The sequence below is a fragment of the Vulpes lagopus genome, chromosome 9, assembly GCF_018345385.1.
Source record: "Vulpes lagopus strain Blue_001 chromosome 9, ASM1834538v1, whole genome shotgun sequence".
Taxonomy (NCBI): Eukaryota; Metazoa; Chordata; class Mammalia; order Carnivora; family Canidae; genus Vulpes; species Vulpes lagopus.
The window spans coordinates 52,562,507-52,575,786 of NC_054832.1; the positions used below are offsets into that span (position 1 = coordinate 52,562,507).

Here is a 13,280-nt window from a genome sequence, read left to right on the forward strand (position 1 = left end):
TAGAACTTGATGTATTCACCTACAAGAGCCAAGTGTATGTGTATGTGCAGCGAGGAAGCAGGCTTTGGAGCTCAACAGACTTAAGTACAATTCCAAGTTTTGCTTCCTGCAAGATAAGTAACTGAACAAGTGATTTAACCCTTAGAAGTCCCATTGTCATGGGACATGATAATAAAAAAGAGAACTAATTAGCCTGGCTTGGGCAATATCTTACCTACTCCTAGTCCAATCCTCCTTAGCTGGGGTGGGAAGGATTATAACCTCTGTCCTTCTGCCTGGTTCAGAGAAGTTCCCACATCATGGGGCTAGAATTACCCGAATTAACATGTCACCAGGCACAGAAAAGTGGCCCACAAATGGAAGCTAAAATATCAAAACCTGGAACCCTCAGACATCCAGAATGAGTACTTTCAAATACCGGAATTTCCTTTTCAGTTTCTTAAAAAGATTCTTTCTAAAATAAAAACATCTTGGCTTCACAAATAGCTTACACGGCACACCCGAATGTTTTCTTGGTCACCCCCAATCATCATTATTTGATCAATTAATAAAATGAGCAGCGGAGACCGAGCTGTGTAGCTCAGCCTATTCCAGAACCGAAGGGCTGTGAAGTCAGATGCCCAGTGCTTTCTTCTGTGCCAGCCCCAGCCCCAACCCCACTCCTGGTTCAGCTCCCAGTCACTGATTCTGTGATTTCCTTGTATTCAGCACACAGCACACGGAGCCCCTCACCCTTTCCCGAGATGCAGTAGGACAGGAAGTAAAAGTAGCCTTACTGAAGTCCTACTGTGTGCCAGGCAGCATGCTGCTTGCTTTCATGTGGTCATCTCACTTAATTCCCTCAACAGCTCTATGTGTGGGAACTGTCACTCTAGTTTTATCCAGAAGGAAGCACCTTCCAAAAGTTAAGTAACTGGCCCAAGACCACACAACCCAGGTGTGGACACGGGCCTCCCCCACTCCTGACCCTGCCCAGTGGATGATCTGTGTTTTTAGGGACCTTTCAGCATGAGTGACTTCTCTTGTGACTTCTCTAAAGCTGAGCTCATCTCTTGTCTCTGCCCATTGGCTTTCCTCTACTCTGGAAGCCGGTGTGGGCTGCTCGTCACCCCCTTGCTGATTCCCATCTCCTCCCAGTCATCCACTTTTGTGCTGCTGTTCACGCTCCTCTCTTCTGGCTCTGGTCTCTCTCCAGGGTCCGAAGGCACCACAGGGACAGCCGGGCCCTGCCTTCCCATGCAACAGTTAGATTCTCCGTGTGCTGCCCACAGCATCTCTGCCAGGCCCACAACCACGTGGATGCCAGCCCTCCTTCCACTGCAGTAGTATCCTCGGGCCTCCCGGAAATGGTTGCCAGACAGTTAACTCCCAGCACCTACATTTCTTGCGATGAAAGAGGATGAACACAGCATATCTCCATGAATGGTGCTCAAACTGCATGCACATTTTTGCTTCTCCCAGGCTCTCCCTGCAAGGTTCCAGGAAGCTGTCCTCTGAGAGCCACTTTCAGAGGCTGTGTAGCCCTCAGGGGTGGGAAGCAGGAGAAAATATTGAGAATCTGGACTAGAGGGCAGCCCTGGTGGCTCAGCAGTTTAGCGCCGCCTTCAGCCCAGGGCATGATCCTGGAGGCCTGACCTGAGATCGAGTCCTACATCGGGCTCCCTGCATGGAGCCTGCTTCTCCCGCTCCTCTGCCTGTGTCTCTGCCTCTCTTTCTCTCTGTGTCTCTCATGAATAAATAAATAAAATCTTTAAAAAAAAGAGAGAGAGAGAGAATCTAGGCTAGAGATACCCCTGCAAGGTGATGTGTAAATCATCTGTTTGCAAAACAAGTATTTATCAAATGCTTATTATCTAAAGGGATGCTGCATACCAAAAGCGCATGAAGTAATGAATTAATGTGGAAAATGAACGCTACTTTTCCCTCAAAAAATATCCTCCAAGACCTTACCTTTCTTGAGGTTGCAGACTATGTCTTATTTTTCTTATCCACCTTTGAGAATACACTACCAGGTGTATACACTAGGTGAGCAATACATTTTTTTAATGAATAAATGAACAAACTGATCAGAGCATTTCTTCAGGCTTTGGATATGCTCTCTGCTTTCAATATACCATTGCCCAAACAAAGCAAAGTGGGAGGAAGTAAGTGAGCATTTTGAAGACTTTTTAGTTTCTTTAGAATGTATATATATTCTAAAAATTCTAAAATATGTACATTCTAAAGAAACAGCCAATTCCCAATAACCATATTGATTACCTAATAATTACCCAACACAGGACAAAGTGTACAGTAACATCCAATGTTTTTAATGTACAAATCCTTGCACATAGCAAGAATTCAATAAGTATCTAAGCAAAGAATAAAAAGAAGAATGCTTCTAAATGAAATAAATTGCAAAATGAGTCAGCACTATTAAAGGCACGCACAGTAAATGGAATGAGACCACTAGGATTTGAGTCAATAACACAGGAGAGAGAATCTAGGCTGGCACTAAGACATAACAGACACTATTTTATTTATAATGGGGAGCTAGGTATCATAGTGATTGTATCTAAGTAATATATGTAAATAGTAAAAATAAAAAATTGAGGCAGTAAAAAGCTTACATTGAAAGCAGACCCCTGCTGCTCTGCCCCCTTGAGCCCCTTCAACATACACCTAGAAGCAGCTATTTCTAACTCATTTAATTGTTTCTTCTAATATTCGACTCCATTTTTTTTCTAAATTATATGCAAGTATTGCCTGGCAAACAGGACGACCAGCACAGGCAGAGGTATCCACAGTATCCAGCGCAAGAGAGACATGGCCCAGCAGGAGGCTACAGAGGGACGCACAAGGACTGGCAATGTGTCCGTCCGGCACAGGTGAGTGCCTCCGTTTCAAGGGTGCTCCTGTACACTGTGGAGATCTAATGTTCTGAGCAACACATGCATGTTGCTGGCATCAAAACGTTGATCCAGGAGCCCCTCGTGAGTTTGCAATCAATTCCCTTAAGTATAGTAACCCCTGGGTGACCTGAAAACTGTCAAGTGTCCTCACCTCTAAGTTATATCTGTAAACTAACCTCCACTCCCGACCAGAGCCATCAGCCGACCAGCTGGCTAGTGGGTCTCTCACCATCTCTTTCAATAGCATTTTCACCATTCCTTAATTAGCGGATTTCATTGTAATGCCCGAATCATCACAGGAAAACATCTCAAGTCAGATTTCGAAAAATGGCTCAATGCGCAAATTCTTCATTATTCGCCTTGAGGCTATACCACACATGCTGCAAGCCAGTACATGGTTGGTAGCACATAATAATCCCATTCAAGGGCAGCCCAGGTGGCTCAGCGGTTTAGCGCCACCTTCAGCCCGGGGCTTGATCCTGCAGACCCGGGATCAGAGTCCCATGTCAGGCTACCTGCCTGCTTCTCCCTCTGCCTGTGTCTCTGCCTCTCTCTCTCTCATGAATAAATAAATAAAATCTTTAAAAAATAATAATCCCATTCAAACTAGATTAAGCAAACACAAGTAGGGAATATATTGAAAGGACACAGGGTGTCTTGTAAGATCTAAGGATAATGTGGCAAGGCCTTGTGGAGGCCTAGAAGCAACGTTGAGAAAGCCATTGGGAAACACAAAAACAATACCCCCCTGCCTTTCCAGTCCCATCCCCTGCAGTGGTGAAAAATGGCCACCAGAGGCCCACCAGCACCTGTCAAGAGTAGTCTAACATCCTGGAGTGCAAACTCCAAGCTCAGGAGTCATTGGCCCAGCTTTGGTGAAATATCATCCCCTGCTCCTATCAACGGGGCATGGGGGCAGATGTGGTGTTAGGAATCATGGTGGAGGGTCCCTAATAAAAAGGCGTGAAGTTGGGAAGGAAATGATGGAGGGAGGAAATAATTAGCATTCCTACTATAGAATCTAAAACTCAGTGTTTCTAGCTAATCAATATAATTGTAGAATTTACACCCAAGGGTGTATTAAAGATCACCTAACTTAACTCTTCTACTTCATAGATGAGATTCATGACCCAAGAATGTCATTTTGCATTTATTACTGTTGTTTGATGTTTGTTTTTCCTAAGATCTTGTTTGCTTGTTTTCTGAAAAACAAAGCTATCTATTCTCTTCAACATTACCATGCAGCACATACAGAGTAGGACCACTGGAGCAACACTAGCTGAATTCAAATCCCAGCTCCACCATATACTGGCTGTGGGACCTTTGTGGGGGGGGGGGGTTAATTAACCTCCCTGTGCCTCAATTTCCTGCTCCATAAAATGTGAGGAATAATATGACCTACCTCCTATGAGTATTGTGCATTGTAAATGAGTTAATATGTGTAAAGTGTGCAGTATGGTACCTGATGCATATTGAAGGCTATAAAAGTATTATGTGAGTCATCGACACCATCATCATCATTTAAAAAGCTTGAGGCAAAAAAAAAATAAATAAATAAAAATTAAAAAAAAATAAAAATAAAAATAAAAAAAAATAAAAAGCTTGAGGCAAATGCATTTGCCAACAAAATCACATCAAACCATTAGAGCAGGAGCCATGTTAAGTTGCAGTAAAGCTACAGGTAGATGTTTATTTCCAACAAAGATTATTTTCTAATTTTTCCAACTTAGAATTCTTCCATACTACAGGAGAACAAAAAAGTAAAAAGAAAATAAAATTACTGATAATTACAACACTCAAAGAAAAATGATTGTAGATTGGTGCATTTTTTCAAACTATTTCGGTGCATATTTATGTGCATAGTTGTGATCACACTGTATATATAATTCAGCATGTTGCTCTTAGTCACTTAACATTATAGCATACGCATTTTCCCATATCATTAAATATTTTCGAATACCTCCACTTCAATGGCTGTGTAATAGTACAACATATAGTTATGCACTGATTTCCTGATATATTCCCCTATATGGAAAACATAGGTTGCTTCCGATTTTTTTTTTAAGATTTTATTTTTAAGTAATCTCTACACCCAATGTGGAGCTTGAACTCATAACCCCAAGATCGAGAGTCGCATAGCCTACCCACTAAGCCAACCAGGTGCCCCTTGTTGCTTCCAATTTTAAACGCTTTTAAGCTTTAATACAGATTACCAAATTACTATCCAAATTATTTGGTTCAATTTATGCTCCCAAAAGCAAAGTGAATGTGTATCTTCCTGCATGCTCAACTGAAATGAGCATTATAATTTTTTTAATCTTTCCTAAATTGAGAGGTTTTAAAAGGTATGTCATTCTTGTTTTAATGTATACTTATTCAATACCAGCTAATGATATTAAATATTTTTCCAGGGCAGTCCAGGTGGCTCAGCGGTTTAGTGCCACCTTCAGCCCAGGGTGTGATCCTGGAGACCCGGGATCAAGTCCCATGTCAGGCTCCCTATATGGAGCCTGCTTCTCCCTCTGTCTCTGTCTCTCTCTCTGATGAATAAATAATTTTTTTAAATCTTTAAAATAAATAAATAAATACATACATACATATTTTTCCATGTTAACCATCTCAAGTATTCATTTATAATATATCAATTCGGGATCCCTGGGTGGCTCAGTGGTTTAGCTCCTGCCTTTGGCCCGGGACGCGATCCTGGAGTCACGATATCGAGTCCCATGTCGGGCTCCCAGCATGGAGCCTGCTTCTCCCTCCTCCTGTGTCCCTACCCCTCTCTCTCTCTCTCTCTATATATATATATATATGTATATATATATATATGTGTGTGTGTATATATATATAAAATAAATAAATAATCTTTAAAATATATATATATATATATAATATCAGTTTATGTCCTTTGCTTATTTATCCTTTGAGATCTTAACTTTTCCTTACATATTAGTAGGAGTTCTTTATGTTGTTAGGAGGTAAACTTCTGTCTTATTTGCTCTAATATATACTCAATTTATATTCATTTTAAATTCAGTCAGAGACATTTCTTCATACAAATTTTTAAATCACTGTGTCATGAAATCTGTTGATGTTTTTCTTTAAAATTTCACATCTTATTTATAGCTTAGATAGGCCCCGCATATTCAGGTATTAGAAAATATTGCGTTACATTTTCTTTCAGGTTTTTTATATTATGGGGGGCGATTTTTTCTATCTAAAATATTTTGTTATAGGTAAAAAAAGATCAAAATATATTTTTTCATCCCAAATAGCCAATTGTCCCAGTCTCATTTATGATTAATCCAGCCATTTTCCAGATTTGCACTACCATTATTACTGAATTGTTATAATATTGGGATCTACTCAAGGCTCTTTTGTTCACTTGGCCACTCACGTTATCTCCACTCACGTTGGCCACTCACGTTATCTCCTGTCTCCTTTTCTTTGGGCATTTGCACAAGATCAGTCACAGGGATGGTGAGGTGGATAGAATCTGGTTCCAGGGATCCCTGGGTGGCGCAGCGGTTTGGCGCCTGCCTTTGGCCCGCGGCGCGATCCTGGAGACCCGGGATCGAATCCCACGTCGGGCTCCCGGTGCATGGAGCTTCTCACAGAAGCTCTTAAAAACTGCTTCTCCCTCTGCCTGTGTCTCTGCCTCTCTCTCTCTCTCTCACTGTGTGCCTATCATAAATAAATAAATAAATAAAATTTAAAAAAGAAAAGAATCTGGTTCCAGAAAGTCATATGCTGTCATCTGCTGAGAGGTTCTTTCCATCTGGTCTTTGGACTTCTGTCTCTATCATCCCATCATTCACTCTTGATGTCTGTGACCCTGCGTGGTTTCTAGTTGGCATAGTCCATGCACATCTACTGATAATACCCCATGTTACTCCCTCCGGGACCCTTCCAGCACCCTGGCCTTGTCTCGACTCTTCTGCCTCTCTCCTGGGAGAGAGGATCTCCTGGGATCCTGGGAGACTCAAAGGCTGTTTCAAACCATCCTAGACCTTGACATGCCACAATACCTCCCTTACATGGCTTTTCTGGTGCCTCAATGGACTCTTGCTGCAGCAAGCTCTGGAAAGCAGGGCACAGAACCACTCAACTTTGAAGTCTCCCTAAATTTATTTGGCATTGTTCATACTGCCCACTCCCGCAGGATCTTTGGTGAGACCAGAGCTTTGCTCTCCTTTCTGCCTCTCCAAATTCTTTTCCCTCCTCCCCTCCCACAGTGAGTCTCTACCTTATGGTATCACATGCCCCTCCCAGCCCAGTGTCATCTTTGACAACACCTTCTCCTTCACTCCTTGTGACAAGTCCATTACCAAGTCCATTGGATTTTACCTACTAAATATCTCAATAAATACTCAATCTGTGTTTCCATTCCCACCCAGGCAGAAGACCCCATCCTTTACTCCCTGTCCTTCTTCAATGGCACCTAGCTGGTCTCCCTCAGGTACTTTTGTACCCTTACACTGCACTCTTCTCACAGAAGCTCTTAAAAACACACATGTGATCACACAACTCTTACTTTATCCAATTTGGCAAATTTCCTTTGCTCTCAGGATATAACTCCAGTTCCTGCCAAGGCCAGCAAATGTGAGTCCCTGACCACTTCGGCTATGTCCAATGGAACCCTCTCTCTATCTGCTGGCCATAGCCCCTTACACATACATCCTCTTTCCCATTCCAGCACCTTCTCCCATGTTCTTTCCTCTGCCTGGGAACTCCCCCTAAGTTTTGCTGTCCCTTTCCCTGCATTCACCTCCACTCCCATCCTTCATCTGGTTAACTCCTCATCACTTCTTTGGAGGAAGGTTTCCACTCTGCCAGAGGTTAGGTATCTCTTAGTCACTGCCCAAGAGCTCTGTGAGGGCAGGGACTATGCTGACCTTACTTGCTACTTCTCTGATGTGTCGTAAACAAATGGGTCATAAATGACTGACTGAATGAATGAATATAAAGGAAGGATGCAGGAGATGCAGGTAGGAAACATGAACTGAATCGTAAGTACCCAAAGTGTTTGTCTCTATTCAATATCAATCATCTTTTCTTTTTTTTTAAAGATTTTATTTATTCATGATAGACATATATATGGAGAGAGGCAGAGACACAGGCAGAGGGAGAAGCAAGCTCCATGCAGGGACCCCAACGTGGGACTCGATCCCAGGACTCCAGCATCACACCCTGGGCCGAAGGCAGGCTCCAAACCGCTGAGCCAGCCAGGGATCCCCTCAATCATCCTTTCTTATATGTTATTATCCCAAGTCACGCACCTTAGTTTGTGACACTTAGCTTGTGGTTGATCAAAATTTCCAGTAGCAAATTGGACATATTTCTTTCCTTGTACATAATTTCATAGTCTCTGTCTACCTATTCTACTGAAGGCAGAAATGAAAGAGTAAATTCCAAATAGACTTAGGAGGGAATGAGGGTGATCAGGCCTGGAATGATACACACATCAAAATGTACTTGAAAGTTTATCAAATGAATAAACAGAATAAAAACTGCAAAGCTGGGGTGCCTGACTGGTTCAGTCAGAAGAGCATGAGACTCTCGGTCTCAGGGTTATGAGTTCAAGCCCCATGTTGGGTGTAGAGATTACTCAAATAAATAAACTTTTTTAAAAAATTGCAAAGATACTTCAGTCACACAGAGTCTGATCTTCCAACATCCTCTACCAAAAAAAAAAAAAAAATATATATATATATATATATATAGCAGAAAAATAAAATATGAAGAGCAGCATCCCCCTCTAAGTTTTTTGTGAGGTGGTAGCAATGGAAAGAGGATGGTTTTCTGAAAAAACAACTCAAGCAATAAACACCTCTGAACAGAGGTTTAAGTCCTAGAACTTTTATAATCTGACAACAATCTGGAAAAACGGGATTATAAGCATGCACCCTTGGCCTTGCCTAGACAAAATGAATCATTCTCTTTTCTCTGGCCAGTCGGTGTTTGCCATCCTCTGCAGTATCACTATTTTCAAGCAAATCTCACAGTCCAAAACTGTTATGTAAGCCACAACACCTTCACATTAAATTATTTACTTTTAATAATAGAAAAGTTATTTTTGACTGCAATGAAACCATAAATCTAGCCTGTTTTGCTTCAGTTCATTTGTTTAGTTGGCCATCTGGCAAGATGATTCAACATAATGCAGACTCTTCCTCAGTACAAGTCAAATATTTTCTATTTGAAAGTTAATGTTGAAAAAAAAAAAGTTGATGTTGTGCCTACGGCTGAGCTCTAATTCTTTTTTCATTTTCTTCTCTTTGCTTTTTATAGCCACATAAACAACGGATTTGACTTAGAACTTCTTGTACATGTTTATTCACCATATGATGATAACGTAACAAAACTGCTTCCAAATGCCACATTCGAAAACCAGTGTCATGATGATAGAGAAACCAGAATTGGGTGTAAATTATTCTGCCTTCTGGGATTGAGGGATCATTCATCCCTAGGTAGACAGGTCTTTGGTTTTTGAGGGAAACACTTCAGAGAGCTTGGACAGTTCTTTTAGTAGAAAGAAAACAGGCTAGGGATGCCTGGGTGGCTCAGTGGTTGAGTACCTGCCTTTGGCTCAGGGTGTGATCCCCCGGTTCCGGGATGGAGTCCCACATCGGTCTCCCTGCATGGAGCCTGCTTCCCTCTGCCTGTGTCTCTGCCTCTCTCTCTGTGTCTCCCATGAATAAATAAAATCTTTAAAAAACAAACAAACAAACAGACTCTTTGGGCAATCCTTAATGGCCAATTTTTCTGCATAATACACAAATGGAATTTGGACAGTTGGGCAGCATGTGTGGAGGGCACAGAGGATAAACGACCTTGGACTAGGAAAAGAAGCAGGGAGATTTGAGGAGAGTACAGTGCTGTCCAATAGAACTTTCTAAGATGATGGAAATGTTCTACATCTCCCCACCGCAGTAGCCACTTGCCACAAGTGGCTATTGAGCATTTTAAATGTGGTCTTATGACTGAAAATCTGAATTTTTAAAATTATTTAATTTAAATTTAAATTGCCACATGTGGCTAATGGTTATCCTCCTGGATATTGCAGAAGAGAGGACTCTTGACATCAACCCCCGCCCCTCCCCAAACCTGAGCTGAAAAGAGCAGGGAGAAGGCTGAAAGCTCCAGAAAGAATCCCCCAGGGTAGGGACTCTGAAGAACTTTCAAGAAGGCGATGAGTGAGTGAGTGATAGTCAATTTTAAGTTGCTGCTTGCTCTATGTTTCCTTTCTGTTGCCCACAAACTTTCAGTAAACATTTCCTAGGCTGAAGTGACTATGCATCTCAGCTTGCCTGGGACTGCCACTTAGTGTCTGATGCCCTGGTGCAATTACTAACGATCCCTGCTTCACTCTCAAGTGTCCCACTTGGACAATGGATCATGTCAACTCCCTACTTATACACATAACCTTGTATTGGTGGTAGTGTAGAGATTTGGGGAAAGGAATGTGAAGAGAAGCTCAGACTTCCCCATCACCTCTCCCCAGAAGCCTTGTGCAAGGGCTTGGGAAGGGGGCGCAGGGCCAGCAGAAGCGCCAAGCAATGTGGCGGACCAGCTCACAAGTGGGCTGGCAGGACGGAAGAGAGACCAAACCATCCTTCTCCTATGTAAACGAGGGGAGGGTGAAAGTGGGGGGAGGGAGGAGGAGAAGAAAGTCAATTACAAAAAAAAAAAAGAGAGAGAGAAAAAAAATACAGTTTCTCTGGCATTCCCAGATACATTCTCAAGTATTACTAAGAAATACTGGACAGATTAAATGTCTTTCCACTTCTGTGTATTTGGTAAAATCAAATATTAGCATGCAGAACACTCTATTGCAGTTAAACCTGTATTAACACAAATTTTCAAGGCATAATTAAAGTTTAAAATAAAATTATCTGAGTTTTCTATAAGGATATAGTACAACCAAACAACCACATCTAAGGTAAAGTAAAACCCAAAAGTCCTATAGCTTGAGCTTTAACTAAAATATACTATTTGGCATTAATTTGTAACTTGAGATCCAACATTTTGTTTGTTCATGTGTGTTTTTACCGTGTGTGTGTGTGTGTGTGTGTGTGTGTGTGTGTGTGTGTTTGTGTGGTCAGAATACTGAAGATCTACTCACTTAGCAAATTTCAAGTATATAATATAATATTTTCTCCCTATTTCCCCTACCTACCTGCCCCTGGTAACCACCAATATACTCTGTTACTATGAATTTGACCTTTTTAAAAAACAACTTAGATTATTTCCATATCTTGGCTATCGTGAATAATGCTGCAATAAATGTGGGAATACAAATATCTCTTCAAGATAGTGATTTCATTTCCTTTGGATAAATACTTAGAAGTGGAATTACTGAATCATATGGCAGTCCTATTTTTAATTTTTTAAGGAACTCCATATTGTTTCCTATAGTGGCTATACCAATTTACACTCCTACCAACAGTGAACAAGGGTTCCCCCTTCTACATGTCCTTACCATCCCTTGTTATCTCTTATCTTTTTGATAATAGCCATCCTGACAGGTATGAGATGATTTCTCACTGTGGTTTAATTTACATTTCCCTAATAATTAGTGATGTTAAACATCTTTACATTTACCTGTTAGTCATTTATATATCTTCTTTGGAAAATGTCTATCCAGGTCCTTGCCAATTTTAAAATTCCTTTTTTTTTTGCTTCATGTGTCCTTTTAAAGTCTCACAAAGAACATTAAGTGATTTCTCACTTAGCAGATTTGTAAATAAGAACTACACACATCTTTGGGATGCTTGAGTGGTTCAGTTGGTTAAACGTCTGCCTTCGGCTCATGTCATGAGCCCAGGGCCTGGGATCAAGCCCAGCATTGGGCTCCCTGCCCAGTAGAGTCAGCTTCTCTCCACTCCTCCCCACCGCTGCCCCTCCCCCTTTCAAACTCTCCCTTTCTCAAATAAATAAAATCCTTTTTTTTTTTTAATTTAAAAAAGAACTAGACATTTTTACTACATCAGTCCTAAATCCACTGTAATCCATTTGAAGAATAAATCACTCTCCTTTACTTCTAGACCTACGCATATGTATTTTTGTCCTTTTTATGACCCAAGTAGATAAATGCCTAGAGCATATTTCCCCTAAGTATCACTGAGGTGATAGCGGCAAGAAGCAGAATGGCAGAGTCATTAAGAAGGTGGACTCCAGAGTCAGACTTCAGGTTTGAATCCTGGTTCCACCAACTTAGTTTTCTCATCTGTAAAATGCAGATACTTTTAGTAATTACCTAATGAAGCTGTTATGAGGATTCAGTTAGATAATCCACATAAAGCATTTAGCACAATTCCTGGCAAATATACTATGTGCTTACTAAGTGCTAACTGTGACAATAATGATAATGAAGAGGATGATGATATTTAGTGATTAAATTGGTAGAGAGAGAGATAGGAAAATTCGAGAATTTAAATATAACCTTAAAAACAAGTTACAAAGAAATACTTTAAAATGAGTCCTGGAGGGATCCCTGGGTGGCGCAGCGGTTTGGCGCCTGCCTTTGGCCCAGGGCGCGATCCTGGAGACCCGGGATCCAATCCCACGTCGGGCTCCCGGTGCATGGAGCCTGCTTCTCCCTCTGCCTGTGTCTCTGCCTCTCTCTCTCTCTCTCACTGTGTGCCTATCATAAATAAATAAAAATTTAAAAAAAAAAAAATGAGTCCTGGAGCACCTGGGTGACTCAGTCAGTTAAGCATCTGATTCTTGATTTGGGCTCAGGTCATGATCTCAGGGTCCTGAAATCAAACCCATGTCTGGCTCCACACTGAGTGTGGAGCCTATTGAGATTCTCTCTCTCCTTCTGCATCTCCTCTCAAAAAAAAATTTTTTTTTTAATGAATCCTGAGGGTTCCCTTTTGCTGCTCTAAGATGACAACAGCCTTGTAAGTCATTTATTCATCATTCTCCTTTCCACACACTGTGACAAAATTTTTTTCTAAGTGTTTTCTAATAAACTATGAAGTCCGTGAGATATTTTGACACATATTTGTATTTTGACAACTAACAAGAGTATTTGAAATAGGGAAGGTAGTCAATAAATAGTTATTTTTTTAAAAGACTTTATTTATTTGTTTATTTGAGAGAGGGAGGGAGCACAAGCAGGGGAAGGAGCAGAGGAAGAGGAAGAAGCAGAAACCCCTAGGCAGGGCTTAATCCCAGGACCGTGGGATCATGACCTGAGCCAAAGGCAGACGCCTAACTGACTGAGCCACCAGGCACCACAATAAGTATTTCTTGATATCAGTTTCTCGACAGTTTTTGAGCATCTGCTGTGTGAGCAGCACTGACTGTGTTTGATGCTAAGGACATACACTTTGCTCACTATCGGGGTTCGGTGAAATTAGTTGATCACACAAAGCCAGA

The 13,280-nt window shown here is 41.3% G+C and overlaps 1 protein-coding gene and 1 long non-coding RNA gene across 12 annotated transcripts in view; one reads left to right on the forward strand and one right to left on the reverse strand.

The window, feature by feature from the left end:
• ZNF704 (zinc finger protein 704) overlaps nucleotides 1–13,280 on the forward strand; it is a 242,056-nt gene that overhangs the window by 227,121 nt on the left and 1,655 nt on the right. The window contains exons 11-12 of one of the 3 annotated variants that reach the window (XR_005989896.1): nucleotides 2,740–2,867; nucleotides 9,183–9,529. The gene's annotated coding sequence lies outside the window, so the exon portion shown is untranslated. Of the gene's footprint in view, nucleotides 1–1,195; nucleotides 1,466–2,739; nucleotides 2,868–9,182; nucleotides 9,530–13,280 lie in introns of those variants that run through there. The other 2 variants (XR_005989897.1, XR_005989898.1) reach the window with 2 other exon arrangements.
• Nucleotides 1–13,280, reverse strand: part of LOC121498790 — a 115,962-nt gene that overhangs the window by 56,519 nt on the left and 46,163 nt on the right. The window lies entirely within an intron of this gene.